This window comes from Rosa rugosa, chromosome 2 (assembly GCF_958449725.1).
Source record: "Rosa rugosa chromosome 2, drRosRugo1.1, whole genome shotgun sequence".
NCBI classification, from domain to species: domain Eukaryota; kingdom Viridiplantae; phylum Streptophyta; class Magnoliopsida; order Rosales; family Rosaceae; genus Rosa; species Rosa rugosa.
In genome coordinates, this window is record NC_084821.1 from 21,866,372 (window position 1) to 21,891,136 (window position 24,765).

Consider the following 24,765-nt stretch of genomic DNA (forward strand, 5'->3'; position numbering starts at 1 on the left):
GTCACAAAATCCATTTGCGACGGTAAAATGCCATTGCAAAAAGTATTTGCGACGGAAAACTGTTGCCGTCGCAATAGCTAAACTATTTGCGACGGGTACTTTGCCGTCGCAAAAAGATATTTCATTTTTAAAAAAAAATGGGGTGAATTGGTTGCGACGGATACTTTGCCGTCGCAAAAGAATATTTCATTTTTTAAAAAAAATGGTCTAGTACCATCTATAGCAATTATTATGCACCGAAAAATATCAAATTACAATATGAAACCCATCATTTATAACCAAGCAGCAATCAAGAGTAAGCCAAAACAACAGCACTGCAGCACCTTCACTTCTAAAAGATGGCCAGACTATCAACCACAGCTGCTGCCTAAGCATACTTTCAAATATATATTAGGATCCACACCAGAACACTTCTAGCTGGAGCAGCCCCATTCTAATCCTCCTGCATAATATGTATATATCAACTTTCAAATACAAGAAAATGGAAGTAAATGTTTGCATATACAAAACGTCCTTATCTGACAACCTACACCAATCAAGCAAACATACTTAAGAGTAGCCTCTGCACTTTCAACGGTAACTTTATCATCAGTGGTATCACGGTGAGGAAGACCAAGGTCAAAGTACTTAATGTCCAAATCCAAAAAGGGGAGAATAAGCTGCAGATGTAACACGATCAGAAGAGAAAGCATGAGTAATCAAAATCTTGACCAGAAAATCTAAACTGGAAAAAAGAATATATTATAACACACATATTGATGGAGAAATAAGAGTTAGATCAACACACCTTATCCTTGATTGATTTCCAGAAAATTCGAGTCATCTCATCTCCTGTAACAAATACCAAAAGACTCATAGTATGGGAAAGAGGAATGTAAAATCTCTTCAACCCATGTAAGTACAATGTGTATTAAGTCTGCAAGTGTGCCAATCTTACTGCATTGGAGAGCACACCATCATTTACCACATAATTTGACCTCAGATCATGAGAACATTGTGTTTAGGAACTAAGAGCAATATGAAAATAGTTATTTGTTAAGAAGCGTAAACCATGCAAAAGCTGAAATTTCAATGAGAAAGCAGACCTGGAAAGTAATTTGATCCCTTGCTTTCGTGGGAAGGCTCCACCCAATCGTAAGCTCTCACATGCAAAGAACCATACAGAACTTTGCTAAAAACAGTCAGGCCAGGGTGATCATGAAGTGGAATGACTGAGGAAGTAGGAAAACAGAATATACACATCTACATAAAACAATTTACCTAATCATTCAGTAATAATATAAGAGAGCTTTTAACACAACAAGAATCCCAGAGCCAACCACCAAAACATTGTTGTTCTTGAAGTCAACCCCGGATTTGAATCTGGTCGACTGAAGAACCTCCCTATCAAAACTACTCAACCCTTCAATATCTGGCACACAATACAATAGAATGTATTGTATTGTCAGATGATCTTTTAAGCCTACATTTAATGCACCCTCCGATCCTCAGATAGATAAACCTAATTCAATCTCACAAATAGGAATCACAGAATGTTCAGTTTACACTAACATTCAATTCCTGAAGCATAGAATCATCTAAATGTTCATAAGGAGTGTACTGAGTCCTAACGTTAACAACACCAATGACATTCACAAACCAAAATCAAGAACTCAATTATTTCAATACTGAATCAAAATTAAACTGAAATCTCGATCATATATCTTGAGCTGGGAATCAAAATTACTCACCTCCACTCGCCCTCTTCGTAAGGAGAGTAATCAATGTCATCTCTCTTCACGCAATTGAACATCAAAGCCACCAAAGAAGCAAAAATACCTACAAAAACCACCAATCACAAACTCGATTCAAAAACCCGAAAGACCCAAACTTTACAATATACACTTTCTCACATTAACAGAGTATGAGGAGCAAAGCATGGCCTAACCAAATGTCACATATATAAACTGATCATGGGATGAAAGCATTCGAATCGAATCACAATTCTATATTTCAGCCATCAAACCATATGTATTGTCTTCATAATTCATACCTCAAAGTCCAGTAGCGGAATCAAAGCCACAAAACATTTAACAAAAGAAGAAAAAAACACAAAACGATTCAAAACAATCAAGAACAAAACCACAAATCCAATTCTCACAATTACCTTCGACCCGGTCTATTCTCGCCGAGATCTTCCCCTCTCTTCTATCCCTCACTTGGACCATTTAGAGTATCTTAAGACCTGAAAGAAATTCCGAATTAAACCACAAAAACAAACAATCTAAAGCTTTAATTGATTAGAACAAACTGGAAAAAACACGACTTCAAAATCGATTACCCAGTTCCATCTTCGTCCTCCTCGATCTTCTCGTCCCTCCGTCTCAACCAAGCTTCTGATGAATATGTTTGTTTTTCAAGTTTCTAATCAAGCAGATCGGCGAGGAAACTTTAAGATCGGGATTACCTTTTAAAACCCAGAAGCCAAAAACTTACAAAGATGAAAACTTTAACATCGGGATTACCTTTTAAATGCTATAGTACGGATCGTCAGATTAGAGACCTTCATCGTCAAATCAAAAGAACAAATAGACTGCAGGCGAGTTTCACTTGAGCTATTGGAGTGTTGTGGTTAAAGCAAAAGAGCCTCTTCGCTCTCAGAGTCTCTTTCGACCTCTATCACAGTCCCTTTCCTTCTTATCCGCATCACACTCTCTCTTCTCACCACTTTCGGAAGTCAATCTTGGTTATACGGCCGTAGAAGAAAGAAGAAACCGATGGAAGCATCTAGTACGGGCAGCCTGAGATTGTGGGGGAAAAGCAAGGGTAGTTTAGCTTTCGTATATTGAGAATCTGAAGGAATGAAGGATTAATTGAATAGTCTTGTTTTTTTTTTTTTTTTTTTTAAATTATACAAGCGACGGCGTGACTATACAGTCGCAATAGATGCATGTATAATTATGCGACGGTAAGGTTACCTCCGTCGCAAAAACTCTCCGAGATGCGACGGTAACATAGCCGTAGCACATGCCGTCGCAAAAGCTGACTTTTCGCAATGGAAAAGTTTTCCGTCGCAAATTTCCGAAGCAATTGCAATTGTTTTTAGTAGTGGGAGGGGCGTGAAGCAACACTTTGCCGCAAATTGGAGTGGAAAGGGCCGATCTGCTTCCTCTTTGACCGGAAGGTGGAAAATTTTGAAGATAGAACTCTTTGAGTGACATTGTGCATTAAGGCAAGCTCGTAATTGGTACAAAAGCGGTTCGAATGTGGTTAATGAGCTATGCATTTGTTGATAAATCATTTAATTTGTTGATACATTATAGTTAAATATTAATTGCTAAATAATGTAGTAATTATAATATCGTTATAATTGTAGTAATTGTTTTTCATTGTAATACGACATACATTATAATTACAATAATTACTTGATAAATAAGATGTAATTATAACGGTGTTTATATTTGTACTAATTGATTTTTATTGTAAAACGGGGAGAAAATTTGTTTTTTTTTTTTTGTTTTTTTGTTTTTTTTTTTTTATGGGGAGAAAATTTGTTATTAAAATTATTACTTTATAATAGATGGCCCTTCATAATGGCATTTATATTTGTACTAATTGAATTTTTTATTCTTTTTTTAAATAACATAGCTTGAGGAAGCACATAAATTGTGGCATGTCGGGATGAAGAGAAAAGGGAATATCAAAAGATACAATTTTCAGAGCTTTGATTGTTACGATGTTGTGGAGGGCTTTGCACAATTTAAAGACATCCCTAGCCATACATCCGGAGGAACATCAAATGAAGGAAGTCAACAGACGCAAACACAACCAAATGCTGAAAATTCTCCCTTCAACTTGGACATGGATGTAGATGAGGAAATTGCCGGTGAAACTGGAGATCCTAATATGAGGCCTCAAGAAAGGAAGGTTGCGAAAGAAGCAATTCGGAAAGGAAAGAAGGCAGCGAAGGATCAAAGTCCTTTGTCAACCGTTGTCTCGAGTATAGCGAGCAACCAAAAAGAGGTAGCTGCTGACAAGAAAAAACTCGATGAGGAATTTGCTTGAAGTCTCCAAGAGGAAAATCAACGAGCATGTATCCGATTGCAAATGGAGAGGAAAGAGCGAATTATGGAGAGGAAAGAGTGAATTATGGAGATGGATACAAGTCAGATGACGCCAACTAAAAAGCGTTATTGGTCAAGAAAGCAAAAGAAGATAGTGAAGAGAGAAGATCTTGAAACAAACAGTGGGTCAAGTTTTCAAACACCTTCTATGGGTGGATACTTTCCGCAACCCAATTTTGGTGGTGCATTCCCACAACCAAATTTTGGTGGTGAATTCCCACAACCTCTTTACCTCGGTGCATTCCCACAACCACCTTACCCTGAAGAATTCCCACAACCTCCCTTCACCGGTGGATTCCCACAACCCCCCTTCACCGGTGGATTCCCACAACCCCCCTTCACCGGTGGATTCCCACAATCTCCTTACCCCGGTGGATACTATCTGCAACCATCTCACCCCGGTGGATATCCTACACAACCACACTTTTCATCTTTCTCTACGGGTGATTCCACCAACCCTCACCCTAATGATGACCCTTCAAACACAAATTGGATTTCTAGAGAGGATGAGGATCACGATGAGAATAACCAGTCATAGCGGCAAAGGTCACTGGAGATGCGGTTGAAAACATTGTGACTCATCCTGTAGCGTGTCCGGAATTCCTCATCACTGAAAACTGGATGATTAACAAAGTAATCTTCCATCATGTTTTTGCCTCTTGATTCCCTAAATCACTCCTCATTCGGTGCATGCCTCGGTCGAGAACCCCGTCGTCGTGTTTGATTAGAAGATTCAGCTACAGCGACTGATGCGATCACAAGGGCATTAGTCATACACATATCTTGATAATCTTCATCTCGAGACTGTCGAAACTTAGCCCACAATCTCTTCATTGAAATGAGGGAAGGAGAGGAAATGTGTTGGATATGGAGATATGAAAAAGGAGGAGATTTTCCAATATCAGATTGTGTGTGAATGGAGTGCTGCCTCTTTCTCTATTTATTTACATTTTTCACATCAAATGTGATAAGATGATAAGGACACGTGTCCACTCCTAGATCTACATAATCTGATCCACAATCTTAGATAAGATTACATCGACAATAACCGTTAGATTGAATAATATGCAAATGATCTGGTCCGTTCAAAGTTGTCGGTGGTTGTTTCAAGCTTTTCAAAAAAAATTGTCGGTGGTTGCTTCACTCATTTCAAGAAAAATTGTCGGTAACTGTAGGTGGCTCATAATTTGTCCACCGAAAATATCAGAAAAATAGTCAATTGTAGTTTTGAGGCCCAAAACGATCCTGAAAGCCCGAAAAACCTCACACGTCGTGGCAAAGCGACGAGTTCTCTTCCTAGCATCGTTCCCTTTTCGAAAAGCTATAGCAATCACAATTCTGACATTAATTTTCCATAAATCTCCATTATTACCATCTAGTTAAGTCAAATATATTTTAATTTTACAATAAACAAATTTAAAAAAATTTCAATGAACAGTAACTGACCGATCAAGAAACAGAACGGGTGGAAACTCATGTCCAGTGGAAGTGAACAGTTTCTTGACTGGTCGACCCAGTGACCCATTGACCTTGACATTTACCCCCAATCGGTGAACTTGCTCTTAAGCCTCCTTCTCAACCTAGGCAGATTACTCTCTACACCCAATTAGTGTAACCTTCTACACCCAATTAGTGTAACCTTAAACCAGCATTAGCAAACCACTTAGTTGGCCCAACACCCAGGACACTTGTCACTCTGCTGACTTGTTCCAGCACAACTCTCCTAACTTATATGCTGTACTCAAGACCAGTTATGTACTTGAATTATGAATGAATCTTAGTTTTCCCTTCTTTCAATTTTTGCAATTACTCTTTCAATCCCAACAGGTTTTGTCTGCATCACCCTTAATACTCTTTCAATCCCAACAAGTTTTGTCCCACGAACCCATTTGCCCCGAAGTCGTTATCTTTCTATCAAAAACAACTACCCAATTGCCTATCACTCTTCTCTGACTTAATTTTGCAATGGAGAAATCTGGGCATGGCCGTGATGGTCGCGCCTCTGGTACTACCCAGAGACCCAAATCTCACCATGGTCTCTTTCCTCTTCAAAAACTCTTCTTCTTATCCACACAAACCTGCCCTCATTGATGCTGAGTCCTCTGAAACCCTGTCCTTCTCCCAGCTCAAGTCAATGGTCATCAAGGTTGCCCATGGCTTAATCCATCTGGGTATTAAGAAAAACGACGTGGTTCTGATTTTGGCTCCCAGTTTAATCTAGTTTCCTATTTGTTTCCTTTGGAATTATTGCAATTGGTGCCATTGCAACAACTTCAGATCCTCTCTAGACTGTTTCAGAGCTTTCCAAGCAAGTTAAGGATTCCAATCCAAAACTGGTTATAACAAGGGTTTAAATCTTCCAGCAGTGATTTTAGGACCGAAAGATTCATCTTACCAAATTGAATCCAGCTCAAGAATTGTGGGTTTTCATGATTTGGTTCAGTTATGTGGGCCTGTCTCGGATTTCCCTAGTGTAAATGTTGAGTAGGCTGATACTGCTGTGCTGTTGTACCCTTCGGGTACAACAGGCCTCAGCAAAGGTGTGATTCTGACTCATGGGAATTTCATTGCTTCTTCTCTGATGGTTACGCAAGATCAAGAAGTGGCTGGAAAGATGCACCATTTGTTTCTCTGTGTGTTGCCAATGTTCCACGTCTTTGGATTGGCCGTCATCACTTGCGCGCAGCTGCGGAAGGGAAATGCTGTGATTTCGATGTCCAGATTCAATCTGGAGAAAATTTTGATGACTGTTGAGAATTACAAGGTCACCCATTTGTGGGTTGTGCCTCCTATTATAATTGCTCTGTCAAAGGACAGTGTGGTTAAGAAGTACAACCTTTCATCTTTGAAGCATATTGGGTCCGGTGCAGCTCATCTGGGGAAAGAGTTGATGGAGGAGTGTGCAAAAATTATTCCTCAAGGTGTAGTTGCTCAGGTACTTAATCAAGCTCACCCTAATTTATGGTGTCATTGACGCTTGTGGCTTTGGACTATTTTTTCTTGAATAAGATTTTTAATTGAAAATGTTAAGTTGATGTGAAGTATTGAAATTGGGTAGTGGAAAGGCTAGCCATAATCTAGTGTTGCAAACGCTAGGGGTGTGAAGAGGTTTTGGAAGACGGTTTGTTTTGCATGTTTAAGGTTACCTCAGTTTAGTAGCTTGGAGTTAAAAATTTCTTCACTAGTTAGATGTTTGCTTGTTTTGCAGGGTTATGGTATGATAGAAACCTGTGGAATTGTTTCAGTTGAGAATGTGTTGGTAAATATGTTGGTCTAATTGCTATATTTATAAGAAAATCAAGAAACATTTATGCAGATAAATCTAACCAAAATAAAACCGATAAAAGTTAGAAAAACCTTAAGTAATATGGTCGAGTCTAGAACTTGGTTCTATGTCCTTAAGACGAAATTGCCTCCTCATCGGTGCTTAAAGGATTTTAATGGCAAACGTCTCCCAGGATACAACGACCTTCTTCTTGTGGTAGTAGCACTCCAAACCTCAAGAACAGCGAACTTAGATTGTGTATGAACTCTCTCTTGAAAAAGACTCAATTGGTTTTCATGACACTAGGAATACTCATATGTAAAAGAAGAGGAGGAAAATATGAATTCAAGATCTCTTTTCAGAATATGGTGTAGCAAGTGTTTTATAGATGTAAGGTGACTTTTGGAGTAGAGATGACTTTTCACCAAAAGTTATCTTTTGTGATCAGCCATGACTTCTCATTGCATAGTCATTTACATTTATTCAACTTCACACCTTTTCACTAATTATTCATCCACAAATTATGGAAAATAAAATATTTAATATTAAATTTTCCAACAATCCCCCACATGGATGAAATAATTAGTTAGAAAGGAAAATTTTTAAAAGACGACACGCGCGGACGTATGAGAGAGTTCGGTTGAAATGATATCGCATCGGGATAAGTAGCTTTTGGCTTTGAACTTTCCTTAGTGAAATACCATCGGATTTACTAGCTAATTAGTGAACGTGATGTCTTGAACTATTCAGCCATTTATGTAAACCAAGACAATGGTATTCACACAATATCTTTTCATACACATCTAGTTCTACGGTTGTTTCCTTCTGGCCATGGACAACACCCGGTATTCATGAGTGCTTTAGAGAATTCAGCCTTCAAAATTCTCATAGAAACGGCCTCATTTCACACTCATATAGGTGGCTTCCTATGAAGAGTATCCTTCTATACCCCACTTGAAAAATCAAGCTATAGGAACCATTAAAAGCAAAGCTTACCCTAACTCATTATGCATTGTTTCATCATCATAGGACATGGGAAAGAGATTTATCTCCACAATGCTTACTTCAAAGTCATCCACCATTTAGTTGTCCCTTTGAACCTAGATCTTGGGATCTCCAATCAACTAGGTTGGGTATCCATGATGGCGACTTTATGATTTAGGCTTATATCCCATTCCTTTCGATGATCAACTTACTCTCTTGTCAAACTTCGATTCAAATAATTGGGCCCACTTGTTTGACCATAACTTCATTCCAAATCAAATTCAATATATGAAAATTATTTTCATTCGAGAGTAGTTGTTACCAAGTCAAATCTTCGATTCATCAATTGATCGAGAGTTACGACATGTTGGCTAAGATTCATTTAGCCACACACCCCCACATTTCTAGAAATTTGTAGGAAACTCGTTAAGTGTTCCGAATCTTGTAATGTAATCGTGGGAGAAAACACGATGTGATCACCCTTCCAACCATTAGTTCATGTTCATAGCATAAAGCCAAAAGATGTCATTGTTATTCAAATTGATCGTCTCAATATCACTATTAGAGATCCATGCAAAAGAACATGATCACACATTAATCAATCTATAGAGAGGTTCACTTAAAATAATATTATATTCATGATATGGGTGAAACAATATATCTATTGGCAAATGGCAATACTTCAAGTATGAAGTACATATGCCGTTTCAAAACTTCAAATCACTTGTAAAGTTGCAAGTGCAAGGCATATGCATATATGTAAGCAAATAGATACAGACAAGTGCATTTTCAATAACTATCTAGGCATGAATTTGCAAACAAAACCGTTCACAAGCAAATATTACCTTACAAACCGTTTGAGGGGTAGTACTATATAATTATTTTCTCCTACTACTTGTAGAAACAACTTGGATACGTTCATGTAGTAAGACTAATTGAAAGATCCCCGCTATAGGAACTCATCAAAGATACATAGCAATTAAGATCAACACTTTCGTCTTAAGATTGTTGGTAAATATGTTGGTCTAATTGCTATATTTATAAGAAAATCAAGAAACATTTATGCAGATAAATCTAACCAAAATAAAACCGATAAAATTTAGAAAAACCTTAAGTAATATGGTCGAGTCTAGAACTTGGTTCTATGTCCTTAAGACGAAATTGCCTCCTCATCGGTGCTTAAAGGATTTTAATGGCAAACGTCTCCCAGGATACAACGACCTTCTTCTTGTGGTAGTAGCACTCCAAACCTCAAGAACAGCGAACTTAGATTGTGTATGAACTCTCTCTTGAAAAAGACTCGATTGGTTTTCATGACACTAGGAATACTCATATGTAAAAGAAGAGGAGGAAAATATGAATTCAAGATCTCTTTTCAGAATATGGTGTAGCAAGTGTTTTATAGATGTAAGGTGACTTTTGGAGTAGAGATGACTTTTCACCAAAAGTTATCTTTTGTGATCAGCCATGACTTCTAATTGCATAGTCATTTACATTTATTCAACTTCACACCTTTTCACTAATTATTCATCCACAAATTATGGAAAATAAAATATTTAATATTAAATTTTCCAACAGAATGCACTAGTAGGACCTCGACATAGTGGTTCAGCTGGAACTCTTGTTTCCGGAGTTGAATCTTAGATAGTCAGTGTAGATACACTCAAACCTCTTCTTCCAAAGCAGCTGGGGGAGATATGGGTTAGGGGGCCTAATATGATGATAGGTAAGTGCGATTTCAATTTGCTTGTTGTTAATCTTAAAGAAAAGAATGAACAATTCTTCTGCATTTAGGAGAAGCCAGCTTGCTCATGATTGTCTTGCATTTGACTGACAGTTCATTCCATTTGCATTGCAATCCATACTCGATTAGAGAATGCTTTTTTTTTTTTTTTTTTTTTTCTGGCAGTTATTTTGCGTATGGAAAAATAACAATGAAACATGAGGTACCTTGGACTGCGTTTGATGACAATTTCTGCAGTAGCAATTTTGATTGATATTTTATAGGTTTCATGTCTAACAATCTGCACATATTTTATGACAAAGGAATGGTTTTCCGCTTGGGACGGGTGTATTCAACACCTATTGGCAGAATGTAGAAAACTCAGTAGGTTGGGTTATTTTGTCAAATCTGATTGTCAATTTTGGCAGAAGCCGCACTGTGTCAAACTATGAGTTTGTTCAAGTATCACTGCTAACTGCAACCTATTTCAAAGGGTATAGTTGAAGTTTGCAAATTGCTAGAACATTGTCATGTATCATCTAAGATTCCAAATGATAATTTTCAACTAATTTTTTATTACTTATAGAAGAGGCAGAGCTCTTGTAGTGATGCTTTGTTCATCCCGAAGGAGAATATTTCTTTCTTCATTACTATGTGGATCACACTCCATCCCCTCACAATGTTCACTCTTTCCCGGCTGAAGATTTTATGTGGAATGTTTTCGGAGAAATTTAAATTGATCTGCTTCTAAATGAATAATATGCATTTTACTACAATAACATAGGCATGGAAGACTTTATATGGCATGGGAATCTAATTGCCCTTCCACTTACCAATTTTAAGCATGGATTAAGAACACTCTAAGCAGTAACCTGGAGACATGTCAGTATGATGCACGTTTTAACTGAGGTACTAGTTTAACAGACAAAAGTACTCTCTTTTTCCAATGAGAATTCTCAGTTATGAATGCCTTCGTTCAATAAAATTATTCAATCTAATCAGGTTGGAAACCTTTGCTTTAGATTTGTCCATCAGTATTTGGCTTAAACTTTGTATGGAAGTTGGTAGAACTTTTCATTGAGTTATATTTAAGGCTTTTATATCCTCTTGCAATATTCCTGCATATGATAACATCATGATAACATTACTCATTTTCAGGTTATTTTAACAACCCACAGGCCACCCAGCTAACTTTAGATAAAAATGGTTGGATACATACTGGAAATCTTGGATACTTTGATGGAAGTGGCCAACTTTTTGTGGTTGACCGAATTAAAGAACTCATTATAAAGGTTTTCAGGTAACTTCTGTTTTTGATGTAAAGGAATCAATACATGAAATGTCTAGTGGCGATTTTGGTTCTAACTAGTTCTATTGGGTATAAGTTTCTGTGTGAAAAAATAATCAACATCATCATAATTATTATAATTCAATCATGTTTTCTTTGCTTTTGTGGTCCTTTGCCAGGTAGCACCAGCTGAACTTGAAGGCCTGTTAGTTTCTCACCCTGACATATTAGACGCCGTTGTCATCCCGTAAGTTGTATACACAAAATTCATAACCTGTAGTCCTGTACTAATCACAGGACTTGAATAATTGGATTATTTGCACCATACAGATTTCCTGATGCTGAAGCTGGTGAGGTCCCTGTTGCATATGTTGTGCGCTCGCCAAACAGTTCACTGAACGAAGAAGATATCAAGAGTTTTATAGCAAGTCAGGTAAGGAGGCAACTTCAAGGAAGAATCAACAGCTAACAATCTAAATTGATTTTCTTGATGCTATAATAATAATTGTCTTCTTGCATTATGATTCATTTTCTTTCTTTGAAACAGGTTGCATCTTTTAAAAGACTGCAACAAGTGACGTTCATAAACACTGTCCCTAAGTCGGCATCAGGAAAAAATCCTCAGAAGAGAGCTCATCGAGAAAGTACGGTCCAAAATAGAAGTATATATTCCTCATTCTCATGTTTGTTAATTAGATGGAGACCAAGTCTACAGAGCACTACCCACAATATCGAACATACTGCACTTGCTTTAAAGTTGCAGGTGGTTCTTATACTCATTATCGAAGAAGCTCATCTAACAATAATTGTAGTCATAATTCAAAAAGCAATATAGGATGGTCCTGTCTTGATTATTTACTTGGGTCCAATGGAACCGGGACACAAACTGCTCCAAATGACTCGGTATATCAAAGTGCAAATCCTTGCTGTCACAGACATTTTGTACTCTAATCTTGCAGTCTTTACTCTCAACTTGTTATTATTTATGATTCTTTAATCTTTTAGATCAAATCAGACATATATTAGTTATGTGGAGAGAAATAGGCAGTAAAATTTCCTCCTTAAAATGAATGAAAGAAAACCATGAAGAAAAAAAATTTAAAAAAAGAAGAAGGGAGGAACAGAGTGATGTGTGATGCTTCATATACCTATTCCCTTGCTTATTCATATAAGCACGACTATAAGTTATGCAAGTTTCATCTCTTCACTTCCCAAGGGGACACCAATCTTTACTTCTTGATGATTACCCTGTCATGCTCCCAATTTTTAATTTTTTTTGGCCGACTGGAACCTGAGGAAAACCAGAACCTTTCTTTGCACAATTGCAGCAATAAGTTTGCAGCAATCCAACTCAGTAGATCAAATTAATCTCACTTTATCTGCAGCAATGAAAACAGAAAATGTACCTCATTGGACTTAAATATAAAGTTCAAGTCGCATCTAATCGAACAACTTGACCCAAAGAGGTGGCTGTTGCAATTACGAAGATGATCACATGGCAGGTGGAGCTCTAGTCCAGTCTGATAGTTCAACAAACGCAGGCCATATTCCTCTCCCTGTTCGTCCTCTCTGAGCTAGTGCCTAGACTTTGTACTCTCCTTGCTAATCTAGGTAAACAGAGGATCTCTTATGGAAACTCTTCACTGAAAGGTGATAAAAGCCAGAAAATCCAATGTATGGTAACATGGTTTAGTGAATCAAACCCAATTGTGCCATGCCACCATCCAAATATTACAGTTGACGTTCAAAATAGGGTCAGCAGCCATCTCAAAAAGCGGAGGGGAAAACCCTAGACTTCTGTGCAACTATAGCAGAGCAACATCCTCTCACGAGGATATAAACGAGAGAAGCACACGGCTCTAATATCTTTTTAACTGGCGTTTCATTAAACATTACAAGGGAAGCTTTGCTTTTTAGTGATCTAAGTGATTTTGTAACATTTTAAGGGAGTACCAACCGTATTAGAATTATATTTTAAAGATGGTCTGTATCTTCTTAGAATTGCTCTTGATGTTAATGAATCTCTTTAGCATTTTAGAACACGAATAAAATTCATTACATGTTGAACATGAATTGGCTACTGAACATGAATTTACATATGTGAAAGTAAGCGTGTTTAATTTTAAGACTTGCATATCAACTAAATAAATGTACCAACCCAATTGATCGATGTCATCAATATACTCAAAGTGGGAAGGAGATCGATGATCAATTATTCTACCAAAGCATTTACATAGCATATTACAAGGATACCGATTAGTGATTGCCAACCGAAATGCAATGAATGAGTTATGACTAGTTTTTTTTTAGGGAAATGAAATAGATTTCATTGATTTACAAGTCATTACAATCAATGGATATAAGCTCCACCACTTTTGGAGGAGGTACAGTAAAGAGCTGCATAAAAAACTGTCCATTTTTAGCATCTTGTGCTAAAGTATGAGCCACTATGTTTGCTGCTCGGCGCACATGGTGTACCTGCGCAAAGGATGCTAGCTGCAGGGCCGCTACCTCTTAAGTGACCTTCGAATGAGTTATGACTAGTTGACAAAACAGATCAAGAAGAAAAGAACAAGAAATGACTCAAATGAGAGAAGAGACACATAAGGGTCTCTCCTTCTCCACTAAGATATACCGGAAGTGATGCATACTAAAGATGTCTTTCTTCATTCTAAGAGGAATTGCAACTGTGAGAATTTTAGCAAAATATTATAAAATTAAAGGTCAAGGGTAAATTAAGAAATGAAAATGATAAAAAAAGATAGTAAACTCAATCAATGAAACTCATTAGAATAGCGCAAACAGACGGCATGTATTGTGAAAATCATGACTTTTTGTTAGTATATGTATTTATTATTTTTTGGATTCACGCATGTACTTCATAATCAACAACCTTAATTAGCTAGGATGCACGAGATTAATTACGAGTTGAGGTGCAATAGCAATGCAAACTGTAAGTTATCTTAATAACCTAAATAAGAAAGAGAGAGAGAGAGAGATACACGTATCAATAAACTAATAGAAGGAGGGCCATGATCAATTTATCCTAGCTAACCAAGTTTCATTCTAATGGTAGTGTGTAAATCATGACTAGTAATCATGCTACTTACGAAGAAAACATAAATGGCATTTATATATGATTGGGTTTGGGTGAGGAACCTGCCGTTCAACTTCCTTGCTCTAGGTCAATGGAAAAACTTAATAGATATGAAATTACCTAGCTCTATTCTATAGAAGCCTAGCTATCATGAAATAGAAGTTTTCTTTAGGAATATCACTTGGGAATATTACTAGTAACAGGAAATGTAATGTATCACATGTATCATTATGTGAGTGTAGAAAGAGTCTGATACTAATTATAATATTCATAGCAACTCGTTTTCTTCTTAAATTTGGGGATATTAATTACTAGTAATAGAAAATGTTATGCTTCACGTATCGTTATGTGAGTGTAGAAACAGTCTAGCTATTACTAATTAATTATGTTCATAGCTAGCAACTCGTTTTCTTCTGAAAGCTGAACTGTTGGTCTATGTTGAAACTTGAAACTCTTACGAGCCAACGCGTTTTCTTATACTTAGTAGTATATATACATGTGTTTTGCTTGGATAGAAGCCCAAATGTATAATTCCGCCACGAATATATATATATATATATATATATATCTATATATATATATATATATATATATATATATATATATATATATATATATATATATATATATATATATGTGCAGGTCCCTTCCAAAGCGAATGTCCGCACTATCGCTAAAGTGCGGACGTCGATCTTCTGCTGCGTTTCAGGCCGCGACGGCTGCACGAATCGGGCCGAACGGAGGCCGGAGGCATCCCAGACCTCTTCTGGGCATCGATCGAGGTTGCAGGTTGTAATACCCGAAAAAAATCCAAATTAAATTCCGTGGATTTTTAGAAATGATTTCACGATAGTAGGAGCGAGTACGAAGCTTGGAGAAGTCGTGGAATTAGTTCGAACGATTTTATTTTCGAAAACGAACGTTTTTAGGGGGTCAACAAAGTTGACTTTTTATACGTTCAAAATTTGGGAAAACTTCCTTCATGAAAGTTGTAGAGCTCGTCGATACGAGTTCGTGGACATGTGGAACGCAATATTCGGAGTTCGTATGATTAAGTTATGAATATTTTAAAATTGGGTTTTTTCTATAAATAGAGAAATTTTCCAAATTCTTTCATTAAGGACGAAACTTTTCCCTTTTTGCTAAATAGTCCCTCCGGTTCTCTCTCTCTCTCGATCGAAAACCCTCAGACCCGGAACTATTCGACTGACCCGACCCGGACCCATCTCCGGCCTCCGGCGTCCTCCGGCCACGACCCGGCCCTCCTTGTGATCGCCGCAAGCCGCCCAGTCGCCTGGTGCCACTTTCTTGCACCGCCGTTGCCCCCAAACCTGGATCGAAGCGACCCCAGGCGAAGTAACCGACCCGACCGGATCTCATCGACGCCGGCGTTGCACGGGCCGATCCTCCCCATTTTCGTGATCTCCTCCTTCCCCTGATCATCCTCATATCCTCCTTGCTTGACGATTTGGAGTGTGGAGTGAAAGATCACGAGTTGAAGATTTCGACGTCCCTGATTCAATCTGGAATCTGATCAGACGCACGAGATTAATCCAACTTCAACGCTTGATCTAGGACGATCTAGGCCGAACCAGGCTTAGCTCCAGGTATGAAAGTCGACCACCCTTTCATTTTGAACCAGTTTGTAGTTGGTCACTTTGCCATCTGAGGTGGTTGACCGGCGTTGACCGCCGCGTTGACCGCCCACTGACCACCGTTTGTGGCGGCGCATCAGACCATATTTCGAGTTTTCATTATCTAGGCGATGATCTATGCATCCATACGAGCGTTTTGATATATAACATGGTCATGTTAGAAAAAGTTGATAAATAGTGGATTTACGTTTTGACGTTACTATTTAACGTTTTTACGTTTATCTTCGGGTTACGATCTGTGAAGATCTGACCATCGGTTTTGCTTCAATTTTGGATATGTTGATCGTATGACTGTCCCGGTGACCTTGTGAGGTCACGGGCGAAGATCCGACCGTTGGATCTTCGTATAATTGAGAAATAGTGATTCGGAAGGCGATTCGTGAGAATCTGACCGTCGGATTTTCATATAATTTTGTGGAGATGTTAGTAAAGGCGATTCAGGAAGATCTGACCGTTGGATCTTCGTGATAATTTTGGAGGATGATCCTAAAGGCGATCCGTGAGGATCCGACCGTTGGATCATCATTAAATTCAGATCCGACCGTTGGATCATCGTTTAATTTGAATCTGAGCGTTGGATCGTCGTTTAATTACATATTTGAGTTGTTGGCTAAGTCAAGATCATTATTGGACTAGGTGATTGACGGTTTGAGTTGGTGGACGATTGTGGATCGTATTTTGAGCTGAATTGAAGACGCAGCGGGATTATCGAGGTGAGTAAACCTCACGTGGTTCATATTACGAACCCAATACAATTAATTGCTTATTTTGTTGCAATCATATGAACTATTGTTGGTATTACTAGACATTCCTGTGTGAATGTCTGTATATATATTATTACGTGAAATAATATGTATTGTTGGAGTTGTGTTGAGTTTATTGTTGAGAAACAATATATTGTGAGAGGTATTGAGTTTATTGTTGAGAAACAATATATTGTGAGAGGTGTTGAGTTTTATTGTTGAGGAACAATAAATTGTTGTGATCTGTGGAGATCACTAGGTCACGAGGTGACCATGGCATCTATTAGTGAATCACGCTCTCGTACCGGGCTGGTGGTTATTAATAGTATTAAATCGTAATCACGTCTGTGGCCGGACGAGTGGTTACGTTCAGTTAGAGCTCTAGTCTGTCTGCCAAATGTGGAGTGACCTTATGAGTGAATTTGAGAGTAACTCATAAGTGTCAATATATATATGGTAACCTTATGAGGGAAATTGAGAGTAACTCATAAGGGTCTATATATATATATGAGTCTGTCTACCAAATGTTGGGAAATCTTATGAGCGAATTTGAGAGTAACTCATAAGTGTCTATATATATATATATATGAGAGTGAGTGATCTTATGAGCTAAATTGAGAGTAACTCATAAGTGTCTATATATATATATGAGAGTGAGAAAGTAACGTGGGTTTGTGGTGGTCTTGTAATTTAATAAATCAACAGTTCTTTCTTGTTTACTCATACTAGCTGTCAAAAGCTTACCGGGTTTTGTGTTGTTGCAACTCCCGGTACACTATTCAAATTGTGTAGCGGGAAATCCTACAGGACAGGAGAACCAGGACGGTGATCGTGCGGTTAGAGCAATTGTTAGAGTTTTACAGCAATTGTAAGTTGTGAGGTGCGTTATGCTCATTTAGAGCTTTACAATATTGCTTGTGAGAGTGAATTGTAATAATGAACTCGAGGTTTCGAGATTTGGAGTTTGTGTACCGTGTGGTGAAGTTATATTGAGAAAAAAAAAATTCAGAATGTTTATTTGATTAAATGGTTTAATTCATGTTTCGGATTTGAATTTATCATTCAAAATTCGGGGCGTGACAGTTTGGTATCAGAGCGTAAGGTGCATATTTGGTGATGTGTCAATACCTTCCGAGTGATGGCCCGTCTGCAGCGGATCCCCATCGTGTGCTCTTCGGTATTGGCTAAGTCATTGGGTATGCGTGAGTGTTGGGAGTTGTTTAGGCCGCTAGGTCGTTTAGGGAACGTGAATACCTTCCCTATAGTATTGACTTGGTTAATATGAATTTGTATTTGACTTATACTGTGTTTTAAGTGTTATACATGTCTTAGCCAAGCATACTATACTCCTTAGGTGATGGAGATTCGAAGGGGTTGTACTTAGAACCTTACAGTTGTCTTGTAGGTTCGTATTGGAATAAGTTCAGTGGCCGCGAGTTACAATCCTTGAGGAATAGGAACCTCTTGATTCAACTCTGTTAAGTCAACGAGGATTGTTTTATGGAAATGAGGTTCTTTTGATTGTTGAAGTGTTTGGTTGAAGACATGGTGTGGACCTATGCACGTACCTAGTGTGGATACGAGTATGAATTGTTATAAATTTTGTCTTCTTAAGTTGGACGTACAGATGTTTAGATGAGGTGTACGTATCAAGGATTAGATATCTTGTTTTATAAAGAGACGTCTTAGTGGAGTTTTGGTAATTGACATGTGATACGTGATTAAAGTGACTCTGAGGCAATTATGCTGACCTTGTGTGAGATTGAATTCTTAGTGTAGACTAAGAAGGTTGTGTGGTGATTTTATATACACTACGTGATGAACTTTTAGAAGGAAAAGTTATGAGTAAAAGTATGGGTTTTTCCCTGATGTCTATAGCAGACTTGTGAATATAGTTTTGTTCAAGTGAATGAAATTGAATTTTGAGGCCTATGTATGGTGCAGGAAGAAGCATGGAGGACATGTTAGAGTCAGGCAAGGGTTTGCCTTTGGTGATTGATTTTAGGTGATATAGTTAAACGCAATTTCAGATATTGATTTTAGTGACTTTGTTAGGTATCCATAGTGGTTCAAGTGAATTACTATGTGATATGGAGTTTGATTCGATTTCTGAATCGCTAAATGTTAGGGATTGAATTGTGGTGAGTTTTTGTTGAAGCAATTGATAGATGGAATTATCGAGATTCTATAAGAGTTGTAAGAGTAACTCTAAAAACGTGGGTTTTTCCTAGCTAACTCAGGATGTGTTTAGCTTTATAAATCCCTAATCCTATCGATGAAATTGTTGTGTTTGGTTTGACTCAGAGGATACTAGCTAGACCTCGATGCGACTTAATTGATTGTTGGATTTTTTTTGAGTGATTGTTTTTATTGCATCATTATGAAAGATGTGTGCAGTAGAGTTGTTTATGGTTTTGAAAATAGTATTGGGTGACCAAGGTTCGATCCTTGGTGTTGTTGTTGGTTAAACAAACAGGAAAGAAAACATGCACACCATCTTATTGAGTTTATATTACAAAAAAAAAAAAAGAAAAAAAAAAAAAAAAAAAAAGGAAAACGAGGACTATGCTGTACTAAGCCTAGTCAGCAGCTCCGGATGGGTTGAGGCTGAGCTCAAGAGAAACTGGAGATCCACGGTTGTAACCGCCTGAGCCACCGAAATAGTAATCATGTGCACTACCTTCCTCGGAAGTAGTCTTCAGGTTACCAAAGACGTCCTCGCCGTGCACGGGGAACAGAGGAAGAGTTTGAACCTCCTGGTGATCTCCTCCTCGTTGTTGCAGGGATGTTTGTCCTCCTGTTGTGCCAAAAGAGTTGGACTGGTATTAGTGTTGAAGTGTGAGGAAGAATATGAAACAAAATTTAAATCAAGAAATCCTTCATTACCAGTAGAATAGGTGGAACCAAAGTTGAGATCAATGGATCTACCATCATCAGTAGAACTAGTGGACCCAAAATTGATGTCAATGGATCCACCAGCTGGCCCAAAATTGATGTCGATGGATCCACTAGCACCAGTAGAACCAGTGGACCCAAAATTGAGATCAATGGATCTACCAGTACCAAGAGAACTAGTTCCCATGGGCACTGGAGCAGCCTGATTACACCTATTCATCTGCTTCTCTCGAGCCCTGACGTTCTGGAACCAAAAGTAAATGTTCTTACCCTCAACATACCCATACTGGTTCAGCTGGAGACAGATCTCGTGAATCTGCTCTGTAGTTGGGCACTTAAATCCCTTGACATAGTAAAGATCCTTGAGGATTCTTATTTGTTCTGGAGTAGGAATCCACCTGGTACGGCTTCGCCAGAAATCCATGTTGGCACTACTTCCAGCTGCTTGGGTGTTTCCTCCCTCCTCTGTTGGTTGCTGTTGTTGTGGTTCCATTTGTTGCGGGGTTTGGAGCTCCATTAGTTGCAGAGTTCGTGGCTCTTGGGTCATGGGGTGAGAGGATGTGGAAATCGAGGAATACATGGTTTAGTGTTTGAGGGAGATTTTGTTAGAAGGATTGGAGTTGTTGAACTGGTGATTGGAGATCTGAGATTCTCAGAGGAAAGATGAGATCGAATCTTCAAATGGAAGAAAAGATCTGAGAAAGAAGGATTGAAGATTTGGAGGAAAAGATTGAAGATCTGAAAGTTCAGAGGAAAGATGGGATTGAATCAACTAGATGGGAGAGAAGATCAGAAGAGAAGGATTGAAATTGATGAAGAAAGGATTTGAGAAGAGAAAGGCTGCAGAGTTTGAGAGAGAATGGCTGGGGAAAATTTCTTTTCTTTGGTGTGAACAGTTTTTCTCCAGGATGCACCTATTTATAGAACGAGGTGAGCAGATCTCCACCGTTGGATGGACGATCTCTGAGATTCAATCCACGCGTTGGATTAAAGTCGCCCCGAAACCCGGAAAAGCTGTTGGCGCGTGGAGAGCGTGTAAGGGGACCGAGGGAATCTCGAGGCGCTGTGGCAGACAGCTGTAGCCGAAAGCAGATTTGACTGCCGTAAATCACGGAAGGGATAAGCCGTGACACAAGTGGGCCGTACTTGGGCCTGTCTCGGATCAAGGCATCACTGTAGCTGTGGGTGGAGGCCTGATGGGCCGAGTTTCAGAAACAGTTTTGGACATGATGGGCCGAGTTTCTGAAACAGTTTTGGATGAGTTGGGCCGGATTTCTGTAACAGTTTTGGATACGTTGGGCTGGGTTTCTGCAACAGTCTTGGATGTTTTGGGCCGAATTGTTTAAACAGTTGAAACAGTTGGTTTAAATAAAAGGATTTGTATGGATAATAACGTGAGCAGCCGTGCTCGAGTGGTTGAGTGTACAGTTCGTGTACAAGAGGTCTGAGGTTCGAACCTCGCCTCTCGTTTATTTTTATTATGTTCGTTATGACATAATAAGTATAAAATTTGTACACATTATATTAAGCACAGCTTGTGCTCCAGTGGTTGGGGGACAAAGGTTTCGTGCGGCAGGTTGAGGTTTCGAACCTTGCCTTCCCCGTTATTTTATTTATGTCGCTTATGACATAATAAATATAACACGTGAGCATATATTAATGAAGGCAGCTCTTGCTTCAGTGGTTGGGAGCAAAACCTTCGTGTTCGAGGTCGGGAGTTCGAACCTTACCTCTTACAAATATTTTTGGATCTCGTATATGCTTGATATACGGACGTGTATACGGTATGTACGGTATACATACGTATATACGGTCTGTACGGTATGTATACGTATATACAGTTGTACAGTATGCATACGTATATACGGTCTGTACGGTATACATACGTATATACAGTTGTACGGTATGCATACGTATATACGGTCTGTACGGTATGCATACGTATATACGGTATGTACAATTTCATACCGTAGCCGAGCTGGAAGTTGGTGGGCCGATTGGTAGGCCCAAATAGTAAGCCCAATTGTTCGGCCCGATTGGTAGGCCCAATTGTTCGGCCCGAATGGTAGGCCCAAATGGTAGGCCCAAATGTTAAGCCCAATCGTTCGGCCCGAATAGTAGGCCCAAATGTTAAACCCAAAGTGGTTTGGGCCGGTTCGAAATGTGGATGGTCCGATTTCTTCAGGCCCAATTGGCCAGCCCTAGTACTTAGCCCAAGGATTGAGCAAGCCCAAGTCATCATCATTGGGTGACATAATTAATTGGCGTGCTTTTGGGGATGATTTGTTTTGAGTGATGCATCTCTATGGTTGTGAAGAGTGGTGCATGCTTAAGTTTTACTATGGAGATTTACCGTGATGCTAATTGAGTAGCGAAACACTTTGTGAGAGTGTTTACTGTGCTTGTATGCCAGCACAGAGTGATGATCTATGTGAAGATCTATGTGATGATCTATGTGAAGATCTATGTGAGGATCTATGAGATGATCCATGTGATGATTTTGTGTAATTGATGTGGATTGATGTTGAACAGTTGTGTTGTGCGTTTACGTTTGTGATGAAAGGATTTAGTGGCCATAGGAATGTATTTTTATACAAAGGGTTGAGGCTCTGTAGATTACTACAGATTTGGAAAAGATGGAGATTCTATGGTTAGGTCAACCTTAATCGAGAGGAATTGACTTACGCTCAAATTTCGGGACGAAATTTCTTTAAGGAGGGTAGATTGTAATACCCGAAAAAAATCCAAATTAAATTCCGTGGATTTTTAGAAATGATTTCACGATAGTAGGAGCGAGTACGAAGCTTGGAGAAGTCGTGGAATTAGTTCGAACGATTTTATTTTCGAAAACGAACGTTTTTAGGGGGTCAACAAAGTTGACTTTTTATACGTTCAAAATTTGGGAAAACTTCCTTCATGAAAGTTGTAGAGCTCGTCGATACGAGTTCGTGAACATGTGGAACGCAATATTCGGAGTTCGTATGATTAAGTTATGAATATTTTAAAATTGGGTTTTTTCTATAAATAGAGAAATTTTCCAAATTCTTTCATTAAGGACGAAACTTTTCCCTTTTTGCTAAATAGTCCCTCCGGTTCTCTCTCTCTCTCGATCGAAAACCCTCAGACCCGGAACTATTCGACTGACCCGACCCGGACCCATCTCCGGCCTCCGGCGTCCTCCGGCCACGACCCGGCCCTCCTTGTGATCGCCGCAAGCCGCCCAGTCGCCTGGTGCCACTTTCTTGCACCGCCGTTGCCCCCAAACCTGGATCGAAGCGACCCCAGGCGAAGTAACCGACCCGACCGGATCTCATCGACGCCGGCGTTGCACGGGCCGATCCTCCCCATTTTCGTGATCTCCTCCTTCCCCTGATCATCCTCATATCCTCCTTGCTTGACGATTTGGAGTGTGGAGTGAAAGATCACGAGTTGAAGATTTCGACGTCCCTGATTCAATCTGGAATCTGATCAGACGCACGAGATTAATCCAACTTCAACGCTTGATCTAGGACGATCTAGGCCGAACCAGGCTTAGCTCCAGGTATGAAAGTCGACCACCCTTTCATTTTGAACCAGTTTGTAGTTGGTCACTTTGCCATCTGAGGTGGTTGACCGGCGTTGACCGCCGCGTTGACCGCCCACTGACCACCGTTTGTGGCGGCGCATCAGACCATATTTCGAGTTTTCATTATCTAGGCGATGATCTATGCATCCATACGAGCGTTTTGATATATAACATGGTCATGTTAGAAAAAGTTGATAAATAGTGGATTTACGTTTTGACGTTACTATTTAACGTTTTTACGTTTATCTTCGGGTTACGATCTGTGAAGATCTGACCATCGGTTTTGCTTCAATTTTGGATATGTTGATCGTATGACTGTCCCGGTGACCTTGTGAGGTCACGGGCGAAGATCCGACCGTTGGATCTTCGTATAATTGAGAAATAGTGATTCGGAAGGCGATTCGTGAGAATCTGACCGTCGGATTTTCATATAATTTTGTGGAGATGTTAGTAAAGGCGATTCAGGAAGATCTGACCGTTGGATCTTCGTGATAATTTTGGAGGATGATCCTAAAGGCGATCCGTGAGGATCCGACCGTTGGATCATCATTAAATTCAGATCCGACCGTTGGATCATCGTTTAATTTGAATCTGAGCGTTGGATCGTCGTTTAATTACATATTTGAGTTGTTGGCTAAGTCAAGATCATTATTGGACTAGGTGATTGACGGTTTGAGTTGGTGGACGATTGTGGATCGTATTTTGAGCTGAATTGAAGACGCAGCGGGATTATCGAGGTGAGTAAACCTCACGTGGTTCATATTACGAACCCAATACAATTAATTGCTTATTTTGTTGCAATCATATGAACTATTGTTGGTATTACTAGACATTCCTGTGTGAATGTCTGTATATATATTATTACGTGAAATAATATGTATTGTTGGAGTTGTGTTGAGTTTATTGTTGAGAAACAATATATTGTGAGAGGTATTGAGTTTATTGTTGAGAAACAATATATTGTGAGAGGTGTTGAGTTTTATTGTTGAGGAACAATAAATTGTTGTGATCTGTGGAGATCACTAGGTCACGAGGTGACCATGGCATCTATTAGTGAATCACGCTCTCGTACCGGGCTGGTGGTTATTAATAGTATTAAATCGTAATCACGTCTGTGGCCGGACGAGTGGTTACGTTCAGTTAGAGCTCTAGTCTGTCTGCCAAATGTGGAGTGACCTTATGAGTGAATTTGAGAGTAACTCATAAGTGTCAATATATATATGGTAACCTTATGAGGGAAATTGAGAGTAACTCATAAGGGTCTATATATATATATGAGTCTGTCTACCAAATGTTGGGAAATCTTATGAGCGAATTTGAGAGTAACTCATAAGTGTCTATATATATATATATATGAGAGTGAGTGATCTTATGAGCTAAATTGAGAGTAACTCATAAGTGTCTATATATATATATGAGAGTGAGAAAGTAACGTGGGTTTGTGGTG

The 24,765-nt window shown here is 38.9% G+C and overlaps 1 long non-coding RNA gene and 1 pseudogene across 1 annotated transcript; one reads left to right on the forward strand and one right to left on the reverse strand.

Annotated features, from left to right (window-relative positions):
* Positions 1-220: 220 nt before the first annotated feature.
* Positions 221-1,241, reverse strand: LOC133734669 (uncharacterized). Its single transcript, XR_009858503.1, has 4 exons — positions 1,086-1,241; positions 788-831; positions 550-659; positions 221-442 (listed from the first exon to the last, which is right to left on the reverse strand). It is a non-coding gene; the product is annotated as an uncharacterized LOC133734669 (long non-coding RNA).
* Positions 1,242-5,879: 4,638 nt separating this feature from the next.
* LOC133732804 (probable CoA ligase CCL7) lies at positions 5,880-12,205 on the forward strand (annotated as a pseudogene).
* Positions 12,206-24,765: the final 12,560 nt, after the last annotated feature.